Below are 10,713 nucleotides of genomic sequence, written 5' to 3'. Positions count from 1 at the left end.
GTTTTTGGTAAAAAGATCCAAGTATTCCCAAGATGGTTTAGGTTTACCACCTTTAGGTATCACAACAACTTGAAAACTGAATACCGTTTCGTTAATGTCAACAGACTGATCTGATGTCAATATACTACAAATTTTATTTAAAATTTTGTGTCCAGAGATATTAGATGTCATGTTACCTGTGGATATTGGCGAAAAAAACTTCGGATTGTCTGCGTGCATATTAACAATGTCACCATCAGTGAAATTTGTAATTGCTGTAATATTTGTTATCATACTTTCTATTCCGTCTTCCAATAGTGCGTTTAAACTAACTATGTCTAGATTCCCTGGCATAGGTTTTAATTTTATACTATAATCAATCATGTAAGCATTGTATTTTTTTATAAATCTATTTTTCTTTTTATAAATGTTAAATAAATTTGACACTACCTATAAGTGAAGTTTCTGCTGCTGCTGCTGCTGGCTCTGTTAGTTTCGCTTTTTTTATATTTTCTTTTGTTCCGATCGTTGTGTCAACGTGTTCACGCTTACCTAAAAATGTACACTAATATAATAATATAAACGTTTTCTAAAAATGTTTATTTAACTACTTTGGTTAGAAGTTTCAGCTGGATTATTCTCCACGAAAATGTTGGGGGCTATTTCAAGCATGTCCTGTTGTTTGGCATTAGCTAAAAACATTCAATATAGTGTTATGTAGGCGTGTAGGTATAATATAGTTTATAAAGTGTATCATACTTTTACATAATTCACTATTTTCAGCCTCATTCAACAATTGAACACACAATTCATCGTCACCGTCCTCGAACATTATACTATTGTCATCTAATAAAAACAAAAAAAATATTTTTATTTTTGATACAAAATATACAAAGTACATCTTACTTTTACATAATTCACTATTTTCGACCTCATCCAACAATTGAACACACAATTCATCGTCACTGTCTTCAAACGCAATATCATCCGAAAAATATATATATATATATATATATATACCTATATTATAAACAAATATATATATAATTCTTACTCATAGCTACAGGTATTGCTGATACTGAAGATGCTGCTGCTACTGATGGTTGTTTATTAATACCTAAAATGGAATAATACTGTACTCTACAGTCAAATACTTTATAATCGTATTTTCAATAATGTAGTATTGGTGGATATAACGCTCGTACAACAACATTATATACGTTAAGTTTAATTTACTCACCGTGAATACTTTTGATGTGTCGTTTGAGAGCATCGTTTCTAGTAAATAAATTTCCACAAATAGTACACTTAAATTGTTCAATATTATTATGACGCTTTAAATGTCTGACTAAAATGTCTTTACGCGAGAAAAAACATTGACAATGATCGCACTTAAACATTGTTTATTATTATTTTTCAATAAACACATCAGAACGATGTCACTGTGAAAACAATACTAAATCAGGGGTACTGTACTATAACCTGTACAGTATATACTACAGATTCAAAACACCGGTTGCGTATTTATATATATTAAAAATATAAATGAGGAGAAAAATAATATGTCAGCATAATCGTGTTAACTCTGTAAAATGACACTTGGTAGGGATATACCGCCTAACCGTTGATTCAGATATTAGTACCTGTCTTATAATCAATGTTATATGATTGGAATGTAGTGTATGAAAAAAGACTATGATCCGTTGCGACAGACTGTCACACACCCACACCATGTAAAATAATGTAAACAAACGTCGCAACTATTACAGTCATGTTAATCAGATCCCACGGTACTAAGTATATTATACATAATTTCTTTGTATATTAATTTCTATCAAATACACGAGCTATTGTGTTGGTAGGTGATTATATATAGTTAATATAAAGATATGTGTGTGTGTGTACTGTATAATGGATCAGAGGTGTAGACAGTGTTGTGACTGCGGCACAATCTATGGCTTGGCGGGGGAGTAGTGGTGTGGACCGGTGACCTTGGTTGGGCGGGGAGTGGTGGGACGGCGGCCTGATCTTCGGCTGGGTGGCAAGTAGCGGAGGTGGCGGTGGCGGTAGTCCCCGGATCGGCACCTATGACTGGGCGGTGTGTAGGAGAGGTGGCGGTGGCGGTAGCTATGTGGCGGTGGTCATGTGGAGGTGGCGGTGGCGGTGGTGGCCCGCCAGGGACCCAGATACTACTCGATTGCACACGTTGCAGCTATCTCAACAACTCACTTTCCAGAAATATGTAGGTAGGTACTATCTATGTCTTACAACAACTATTTATCTTTCATATTTAAAAATAAAATGTACAACATAAAAGACATTTCTATGTTACATACAATTCGAGAAGAAAATATGTCGACAACCTATTATAATTCAACTGTCAGATTCATGTAACACTGGAGGGCTAATTTATTTCAATTTTTAATAATACATAAATCATACTAATTTATGACGTAGATTAAAATAAACATGATAACGAGTTGTGTATAATGATTTTAATACAAATACGTACTATTTTGCTGGCTTAATATTTTTAAATATAAACTTAAGTATTGTAAGTATAGTAAAATATCCATTAAATTTTTTTTAAATTTATAATTTACGATTCTTGATTATTTTGTGTAATTCGGACATCTTAGAACCTAATTAATCTAGTTTATAAGGTTCTAATGTAACCTTTTCATAAGAGGCTTATAGATAATGAGAGATTTATAGTTTATGATCCTGTTAAGAGGGTTTTTTTCGATTCTTTACTACATGTATTCACATTTTTATCAATTAAAAAATTAAGTAATTTTTTTGATATTTTGAATACAATTGAAAATAATACATAATGTGTACTGTGCTACCAATGCTTTTTTTGGATCTTCTGTTTTATTTATCTAAAGAAAATAGCTTATAAAGGCTCAAACAATTTTAATATTGCGATTGGAAAACCATTATGTATATTGAATTACACCAAAAAACTAGATAGATTTAATATTTTAATATCATGAATATTTAATGTTTATAAATTTAAAATAAAAAAAAACATAAAACGAAATGATTATTCAACCTTTTAATATATAAGTATAATTATAGTATTTGTATTTATTTCTAAATATATCTTTTACTCTTCAGTTCATGATAAATTTTAAATAATACTCTAATTTTTACTCAATATACTTATGGATAAAATACATTACATTTCTCTTCATCTTTACTGCTTATATAATCATATAACAAATAGACTAACCTGTCAAAAAAATAGTATTTATTAGTTGATTATTTACTGATTCCGACCCCTTTAACTCAATATATAGAATGTTTATTAAACCTGTGAAGAAAATATAATATAATACTTGCGATACTTGCCAAGATTCCTGAGATAATCTAGGTTTAGGAACAAGATTTACGAACATTAAGAGGGGCAGATTATGACTTCGACCACTTTCTTGTCAAAGGTAAAATAAAAGTGAGACTAAAAAAATTGATTGATAAAATATTAAAATGTGTTCAAAAGGAGGAAAGTATGCTATTTTACAATATTACCTCCCCTATTTTACGAGCTATGTATTGTAATCGTGAATATATTAACATGTGAGGGCAACTGGTACATTAGGTTGGAGATAACTGGAACATTTAGTTGAGGGTAACTTACTGATATATTTTTAAAATCTCGAAAACAGTCTAGGGGGGTGCAAATGGTCAACACCCAATATAGTATAGTCATATACCTATAAAAGAATGGACCGCAAATAGAGAGAGATACGTGAATCAAAGATATGTGCGAGAGAAAAAGCGCTAGGTTTGTTAGAAATACCAGACGATATAAGAACAAGTATATTAATTTATTACTCTTTGAAATATTTTATTTTCGTGCCATATCATTGTGTAATTCCTATATTTTATAATATTATTATTATTGAACTATTAAAATCGTTCTATTTCTGTATATTTTTTATGGGCAGTACCTATTTAATCTTTATAGTACGTCTGTAATCTGTGAGTAGATTAAGGTTAGTAACATAATATTATTATATTATACCTATGCTATACATGACACTATGACAAAAATTAAGTAAAGATGGTGCTTTATTATTTAATTATTAAAATATTAATAATAGTTTATTTAAAAATTAACATTTTATAAACTTAGTCAATATATTTCATAACAAATAAATGTAAGTATAACAACTATAAAATGAGTGACAATTGTTTAAAAACTAAGTACAATAATACTTTAAAACTAAGTATTTCCTTACAGCAGATTTTGTCACTGGTGTTGAAAGTGGATTAGTTTTGTAAATAATCTTCTTATTCTTTTGTCTTTTTCATTTGAAGTTAGGTATGCTAATATGATGGATTTTTATGGTTATAAATGTTTTAAGTAATAAATGGTTATTGAGCGGTTCTTGATCCATGAAGTGGTTTGTTAAATTAAAAAAATATTTATCTATACTTAACATTGATATTGATTTTAATACCAAATATTCAATACTTATAAGTTATAGGTCTTTTGTAGGTCTGAATCTATAGGAAAAAAAAGCCCCGTCATAGGAAAAAAAACCCCATACCAACTAAATACGAGTACATTATTCTCGAGATTATTCTTTTTTATTATGATTTATATAATTAATTATAATCATAATATATAATTATTACATTTTTCTATGTAACACACCTTAACATACCTATCCATAATCGGCATAATCTATTATATTATTATACATCTAGCCATCTAGGTAATACATTTATTTTATTAAAAGGTAACTATATAATAAATTACATCTATTATATGACACAAAACAATAACTAATTATATCACAGTTAAAAATCACAAAATATAAACATAATAAATAGTTCAATAAAAATAAATAAAATAAATCAATAAAATATACAATTACCTATAGCTACAAATTTAAAAAAATGTTAAAAGGTAAAAAATTTAGTAACATTGCTTTCTAATATTGTGGCTAACAGCCTTAAGAAAATCTAATATAGTTATGTCATTATTTTTTATTTGCATACATACATTTTTTAAGCGGTTTTCTATTAATTTCTTTGTACCAAGTTTTGTACTTCCTGCATAATCTCCCACATTACTCAACGCCAATTTTGCTTGGTCTGCAGCAACTTCCATTATTATATTTTTAATTAAATTCCAAATTGTAGGATGCTTATGACCACAGAGCTTTGAAAAACGGTTATTCCAACCCTCTGTGGTATTGTTTGTGCGGTGTCCGCCTTTTAATGTTAACTCATGTACATTCCACGTAGATGGTGGAAATATGGGGGTATTTTACGCAAACGTAAGGACGACGCAGTTCTTACTCGCCTATATGTACCATTTACGTAATAATAATCAAAATAAAACAAAAGGTCTTCTGCATGAGGCGGTATATTTTCTTTCAAGCACGTCATTCCATCTAGCACTTTATTCAGGGGCAGAAAAACTAAGCTATCAATCATACCACAATATTTTCTAAATTCACTATCTTCTTTATAAATGGTTTCCTAACCAAGTTTTTGTAATTTCCTATGAGTCGACTGACACAAATGATAAAAACACCCATTTATCGTAATGTGGTTTCCTAAAATATTTTTAGCGGCATTTATTACACCTAATTCAAAATCCAAGTGTAAGTATCTTGGAGCTGGATACATATCACGAGTTTTACATTCATTTATTATAATATTAAACATTTCCTCGTATGTAACTTGAGTTTTTCGCTCAAGAATACAATAAACAGATGTAACAAACACTGATTTTTTTTTCTACACGTATCACATATAATTGTTTAAAAAAATCAGGAGCCAGGCCAAAGTTTCCATCGCTATACCATGTATCCGACTCAGCTAGTTAGGATAATCCTATATTGGTGGCAAACATAATAATTCTTTCACTGCAGGTATTTGAGCCGTTATCGTCAAGTAAAAATCTTTCTTGACCATATTCTTTATATTCACCTATTAAATTTTAAATTAAATAAGTACTTATATGTTTTAAAAATCAATTTCTATTTTAATAATGTAATTGTTGGCCGCAGAGGTGTACCTAAAGTATTAGAGTAAAAGTATTTGAATAATGGTATTGAAATACTTTTTTTTAAGTATAAGTAGGTATATTGAATACTTTATTTAAATACTTTTTTTATTTCTTGTATTTGAGTAGTATTCAAATACTTTTTTATAGTATTGAATACTAATGTATTTGAAATACTTTTATATTTATAAATATATTATTTTATTAAAAATCAAAATGTTTAAAGTTTAAGTGAAGTGATTATGAATCATGATTAAAGATATATCTTTAATCATGTTATGAATTTTGAGAACTAAAATATTATGTTTAGGTACGACTTAGCGTGTTGCCATCAGATTATTATTTTTTTTTTATAAGTACCATTTGAGTAATACGTTGGATAAATAAGTATTTGAATATTACTTTAAATACTTTTTTAGCAATATTTTTTTTTACTTACTGTTTACTATTTTACTTTTACTCACATATCTTGCTTAAAAATTATGCGAATGTTTTAAAAAATAGTTTTAAAAGTTTTAATTTACCTTCAACAATTATTTCTGACAGACATCTTGGTTTTGGTGGATTTTTATATCCTCTATGATTTCGAATAGTTCTTTTTAAGTACTCTTCCTTTGGAAATTTAGCTAATACACTCTCCGGAACATTTAGTATGGCACTTGAAAAAAATTGACTATGCGCGTTGTTGGATATTTTGGCATTTGCCTTCATAATTTTTTGAATTTTTACAGCAGAAACCATGTTTTCATTCGCCTCGTGTACGTGATCGTGTTCAATGGAAATTAAAGTTGGACTATCTATATTTAAATCAGTTTTTAAAATACAGGGACATTTCATTGAACTTGATTTAGTACATCTCCAACGAATCATAGTATTGCATTCTTTTTGAATGTTGTACAAATATCCACCGTATGCAATTTGAGGTTTTTTATTATTATTTAGAATCACTTCCATTATATTATATATTCACACTATTCATTCAAAATAACCAAAATATTATACGATTATAACCAGATTAACGAAAAATTAATACTGACGAGAATATCATACAGGTATAGGTTCCTACACACCTTTAATTAAAAATAATCACAACAATAACTATATAAACGAAAAAACCGCACATAAAATGTTGTAGATACTAAGATACCCACAATAGTTTCCAGATAGTGTCTATACTTCTATACTCTTCTAGTGTCTACAATAAAATCTAATACCTTCATCATTTTTAAGATAAAGTCAAATGACAATTACGTTTACTGCTATATAGGTACATTAATGTTTTATAGGTATTTCAAATGTATTATATTTATATCTATATAATCTAAAATATTTGGTGTATTATTTTATTAAATGTTATCATGAATTATGATATAAAAGTATATAAAAATTTAAAATTATAAATTATAAAATGTATACTACTAAAATAAAAAAAGTGTTATGTATTTAGTAGGTACGGGGATTTTTTTTCCTATAGACGGGGGTTTTTTTACCGTATTTTTTTTCTGGGGCTTTTTTTTCCGAATACCGTAGGTCTATGAGTATAGGCCACGGATATAGATACTATGGTTGCACGTCGGCCTATAATGGATCACAGCGTTGAGCGGCGCCGAATGTTCTCATCAAATCTGATGAAAAGTCGCGTCTTACTAGCGCCCTCTACAGTAATTATTATTAAACTCTTGTATCATGTTACCATACCTAATCACAAATTCACAATAATAAATTAGCAATAAACAAATAAATAAAAATATTATGAGGTTCACGCACGCAACAATTTTTTGGCATTTTATTAAATATATAAAATAACTAAAAAGTATATATTATAAATGCAGAATATAAGACGTATTCAATATATAACCTAGATTTACAAACAATTTTATAATTTATATAATCGCGGGAATATTATGATATACAAGGCTATAGAGGGCGCTAGTACCACACGACTTTTTTTTAATTCTTGATAAGAACATTTAAGAGCCGTCATATCCGTGCTCGATGTGCAACCTTAGTATCTATATCCGTGGTATAGGCACAGAATAACCAGAACAGACACTTTTTCAGTTTAACATGGGTTCTTATGGGGTACAGATTTGCAACACCTGATGGAATATCAGTGCTGTCGGTAGAAAGATAATTCTCATTATTCTTTGTTTTTAGCGCGGCTGTTATTCCCCGAACAGAGGCAATTACCTTTAGCCTAATAAGTAAATAAAGTCGTAAAATGCAATATACATGGATACACTGATATTCCATCAAATTGAATAGTATATTCCCGATTTTTGAGTTCTCAGCAAGTGTCCATTCTGGTAATTCTGTGGTATAGGCCCAGTAGGATGAACGGACCACGGCAGCTAGTTCCGCGCCCCGAACGCGCAGGCGCGAACCAATAATTACTATTTACTATCAACATAATACGCTCGCACTCGCACATGTTAAACAGTATCTCTTATCAATATATCGTCAGCTAACATAGGCCAATTTAAATTGAAGACAACACACGCCACACGGTCTTAGAATAATTAGAAATTAGAAATAATATGGGAATATAATTATATAAGTAAACTAATTACTAAATTAAAATTTTAAAGTATTAGGAATAAGAGTAAAATTCCACTTATATTATTAAAAATAAAATACATAAACAAATTAACCATTTTCTTCATCTGACACTATAGGATCATTTATATTTTGTTTAGTTTTACAATTCTGTTAAAATCTATGAAAAGTGTCAGGAATAAATTTTAAAAGAGAAAGTAGAAACTTTTTCTTTTCTTCAGTAATAGGTTTGAATGGTTTGATATCGTTAAAATATGCTTTTGGAATTACCTAATGTATTATTATTTTGACGTGAATTTCTACGAAACATACTTATACTGTTAAATAAAGAATATTCACTTGGCATAGTTTTGTAGAATACCTATTTTATTTTTGTCTTGTTTTGTATAACTTAACCATTTTCCATCGCAAAATTTAAATATTTCTCCTTTGTTGATTTTTTTTTATTGGTATTCCGTTTTTAGTAAACCATTATTAAAGTCTAAAAAACATAATTGATCCATTTCTATAACAGAAAACTTATATTTACCTGCAAATCTAATTAACTGGACCCAGTCGTGTGGATGAAAAATAGGGGTAGAAAATCGTTTTATGGATTTTTCAATACGAGCATGATCGGAATCACACTCCATCCGGGAGTGCCCAGACACCATTAATTTATGGTCAATAGTTTCATGTGAATGTTATTATATTATATAAAAAAAGTCTAAATTTATGTTTTACCTTTTGCATATGACCGTATATGTGAATGATATTATATGACATTCTTAATATATTTAATGTTTAAAATTGGTTTATTTTAAATTAACTGTAAAGCATAATTTGATTGTAATAAGTACCCTTCACCGTGTTATGAATATTGGATCACCACAGTATTAATTATTATTTACCCTCCTGTGTGTTACCAAATTAATAAAACAATTATTTTTCTAGTGCAATGGCTTATGTCAATCACAAATGAGATATTCAACTAAGAACATGAATGAAATGCTGGATCAACACTAATTATGTAAAGCAGATGAATTCATGGTATTAATGATAATGAGTGTTATTCAATAGTAAATAATTTCTCAAATTTATTTGCAATCATTTAATGCTTTGAAACTAATATCAACATTTTGGATTTATTGTTACTTCCATCACTTTAACTCAATATTTATCATTATTTTCATATATGTTTGATGGCACATAAAATGTGATTCAATTCTTGTACATTTACATTCAAAATAACAAGTTGATTTTTGCAATAATATTATTATCAGCTTTGTTAGAATTTCTAAAAATTACTCTTCAAATTCATTCACATTTACCCTGAATATTATTGTGCATACCAAAAATTAATATATTTTTAATCATATTTTTGTATTGATAGTTGTGAGGTATTGTAAAGTAAACGGGAGTTTTTATTAAATATTGTTTTTCTCAATTTAACTGTAATTTCAATGTTTATCTTGCACTTTAAAAAGTATTTTAACTTCTCAGATAATGTGATGAGTAATATATACACATTTAGTTGAACTCTTACATAGACTATTTTATTTTGATAAAAATTTGTTTAAATGCACCATTTCCATTGTATAATTTTGGACTATGATATTTTGACTATTTTATTTTTATTTTATCACATATTGCTTATAGTGCATAGGGATTCACTGATGCTTAATCTATAGAATTCAGTAAAAAAGTCTAAATTTATGTTTTACTTTTTGCATATGACCGTATATGTGAATGATATTATATGACATTCTTAATATATTTAATGTTTAAAATTGGTTTATTTTAAATTAACTGTAAAGCATAATTTGATTGTAATAAGTACCCTTCACCGTGTTATGAATATTGGATCACCACAGTATTAATTATTATTTACCCTCCTGTGTGTTACCAAATTAATAAAACAATTATTTTTCTAGTGCAATGGCTTATGTCAATCACAAATCTGATATTCAACTAAGAACATGAATGAAATGCTGATCAACAACAATTATGTAAAGCAGATGAATTCATGGTATTAATGATAATGAGTGTTATTCAATAGTAAATAGTTTCTCAAATTTATTTGCAATCATTTAATGCTTTGAAACTAATATCAACATTTTAGATTTATTGTTACTTCCATCACTTTAACTCAATGTTTATCATTATTTTCATAT

General features: G+C 28.3%; 1 pseudogene; it reads right to left on the bottom strand.

The window, feature by feature from the left end:
• Positions 1 to 4,906: 4,906 nt before the first annotated feature.
• Positions 4,907 to 6,964, bottom strand: LOC149062569 (uncharacterized; annotated as a pseudogene).
• Positions 6,965 to 10,713: the final 3,749 nt, after the last annotated feature.

This window comes from Diuraphis noxia, unplaced genomic scaffold, assembly GCF_037042655.1.
Source record: "Diuraphis noxia isolate RWA-SAM2 unplaced genomic scaffold, SU_Dnox_SAM2 contig0001, whole genome shotgun sequence".
Lineage (NCBI taxonomy): Eukaryota > Metazoa > Arthropoda > Insecta > Hemiptera > Aphididae > Diuraphis > Diuraphis noxia.
Note: the sequence above shows the minus strand (reverse complement) of the source record. Positions and strands in the feature narration are given on the sequence as shown.